Source organism: Aplysia californica, unplaced genomic scaffold, assembly GCF_000002075.1.
Source record: "Aplysia californica isolate F4 #8 unplaced genomic scaffold, AplCal3.0 scaffold00426, whole genome shotgun sequence".
In the NCBI taxonomy this organism is placed as follows: domain Eukaryota; kingdom Metazoa; phylum Mollusca; class Gastropoda; order Aplysiida; family Aplysiidae; genus Aplysia; species Aplysia californica.
In genome coordinates, this window is record NW_004797696.1 from 527,920 (window position 1) to 530,419 (window position 2,500).

A 2,500-nucleotide genomic window follows, 5' to 3' on the forward strand; every position below is an offset into this window, starting at 1 on the left:
TAATAATAATAATAATAATAATAATAATAATAAATAGCATTTGTATAGCGCATGTGCCCACTCGAAAGCAAACTCTGTGCTTTACGCTATATTAATAGAGTGCTCATAATATGATCACTCTATTAATATAGCGTAAAGCACATATTATGTTGTATTTTGTTTGCGGTACTTTGTTATCTACAGGTCTCTTAGTTCACAATGGTAGGCAAAATGGGCAGGGTCAAAACGAACCAAACAACAACAAACAAACAAAATAATGGTAGGCAACGGTGGCGTAGTAACTTTTGGGTGTGTCTATAGACAATATTATATGAACGTTTATTTTGGACAGGGAGAAGAGCTCAAAGGTAACAGGGTTTGAATAAAGGGAACAAAAGAAAGAAAGAACACATCAAAGAATGATAGGAAAAAAGTAGGATATACTAGTGGCGCACTCCAACCACCTGCCAAGATGCCTTAATAAGCCTATCAATTCAAACACGAAATACTGAGTTGTATAAGCTAGCAATAAAATAAAGTGTTCGTCAAATTATTGTAATTATTGTAGTGTTAATCTGCTTCGTCGGACTGCGTTGATCTCGTATATTGACGTGTTGTAATTATTATAGTTCGTTCCCTTTTGTTTGTGCGCTAAAAAAGAAGAAGAAAAACGTCTACCAATGTGTGCGTAACTCTGCAGCGCACTCCTTCGCAAGCGACAAAAACAACCTTTAAAAATGTTAAAAATCTTGATCCGTTAAAAATAGTTTTTAATTTTTTTTTCTAATTTGGGCCCAAGGCCTAGATTTATATTATTATGTTAAACACAGTCATTCATGGGGTCACTACAATAAATGTTTTCAGCAACCTGTGGCCTACAAAAATTGCTCGTTTTGAGACAGCGACACCCCCCTGCCTCCAGACTTTTAGTATGTAGGCCTACATTAATTCATCACACATCCATCCAGACGTCTCCAAGCGAGTTTCTAAAATTAGGCTACTCGCCCATCTATTGGATTACGTTTGTATGTATATATGTATGTAGTATAGGGTTTTAGGGCGCTCGCAACTGCTAAGGTCATATGAGCGCGCGATTGGATTACGTTTGATAGGCATGCATTTAGGTGCAGTGTTGATGAAAATAGGTAATTATTTGATGGTTTAGGTGTATGCTATAAATAACCTATTTTGATATCCTTTTGGCAAACACCAAAAGAAACTTGTGTGAACCTTTGACAATAAATTGTTTGCAGTAGTCAGTGACCTTCAGGGGCTTTTATTAGATTCTGTTGGTCATCCAACTTTTAGACTCGCATGCAAAGACCGGAGACGGTTAAAGAACGCGCTGTGTTTGTATCCCATCACAACGGACAAACGAAAATGAGAGGCTGTACAACAATTAAATCAGTTCTCACATAACCTAACAACAGCTTTTGCACCGAACAACTTTATCATAAAAGTTAAGCCAGGAGTCGAAACTTTGAAGAAGGTCAAAGAACGCTCGGAGCATCAGGTCCCCGTAGCGCAGTGGATAGCGCGCTGGACTTCTAATCCAGAGGTCGCGGGTTCGAATCCCGCCGGGGATGGTAACTTTTTAATATAATTTTATGTACTGGTGGTTTTCTTGGAAAAACTCAGTTTTTATGTCTCTTTTCTTTTCGTTCATTCTAGTTTAGGGTACTTAAAGTAAATAAATAAATAAATAAATAAAAGGTTGAAAAAATGGATAAATGAATAACTGAACAAACAAATAAAATGAATATACTATAAGGAACCACACTAATAAACACTCAAGGACCAGACAGTGAGAAACAGTCCTAACGAGCAAAGGCTAGATATCTAGTCTGGTAACTTGTAACCTACACAAACGCAACAGCATGCTCGTGGAAAAACAGAATAATGCTGGGTAAGACAGAGATTAAAAATAATAGGAGAGGGGAATGAAGACGACTTTTGCTGTTTGTCTCGACTCCAGAATGTTTTACGTTGATTTTGAGTAATAAGATAAGCAGAAATTGTAGGTCCCCGTAGCGCAGTGGATAGCGCGCTGGACTTCTAATCCAGAGGTCGCGGGTTCGAATCCCGCCGGGGTTGTAGTTTTTGCGTTTGAGTAGATCTTTGTGGGGTTTTTTTTCCTTTTTTATTTTTTAGTTCAGTCAACTTCTCCTTTTCATTTTTTAAACGGATACATGTAGGTTCTTGCAACTTTTCCTGTTGAAAAATGTTCGCTGTCTTTTCAGAATGTAAACTGTACACCTAGGCTAGATTCTATTACGTAAATCTGTTGTAGATCTAGATCACCACAATCCTCGCGTACTTTGGCAAAAGACTCTTGTTCTTCTCGGATCAAACACGAGGATTGAAATGGAGCACGAACTTGCGCAGCGTGAACACGTGTTTTCTTTTTGTAAACACGTGTTTTCTTTTCTCTCGAATGGTGAAGTCGAAAGGAAAAGTCGACAAAACTTGACAGTTCGGAGTACCAAGTCCCCGTAGCGCAGTGGATAGCGCGCTGGACTTC

At 38.3% G+C, this 2,500-nt stretch overlaps 1 protein-coding gene and 3 non-coding genes across 4 annotated transcripts in view; 3 read left to right on the forward strand and 1 right to left on the reverse strand.

Moving 5' to 3' along the window:
* LOC101857968 (urea-proton symporter DUR3) overlaps positions 1–2,500 on the reverse strand; it is a gene marked incomplete in the record, with an annotated part of 88,436 nt that overhangs the window by 34,750 nt on the left and 51,186 nt on the right.
* Positions 1,493–1,565, forward strand: TRNAR-UCU. The gene has a single exon. It is a non-coding gene; the product is annotated as a tRNA-Arg (tRNA).
* On the forward strand, positions 2,001–2,073 carry TRNAR-UCU. The gene has a single exon. It is a non-coding gene; the product is annotated as a tRNA-Arg (tRNA).
* TRNAR-UCU overlaps positions 2,466–2,500 on the forward strand; it is a 73-nt gene continuing 38 nt past the window's right edge. Inside the window, exon 1 of the tRNA in view lies at positions 2,466–2,500. This exon is cut by the window's right edge and continues 38 nt beyond it. This is a non-coding gene — a tRNA (tRNA-Arg).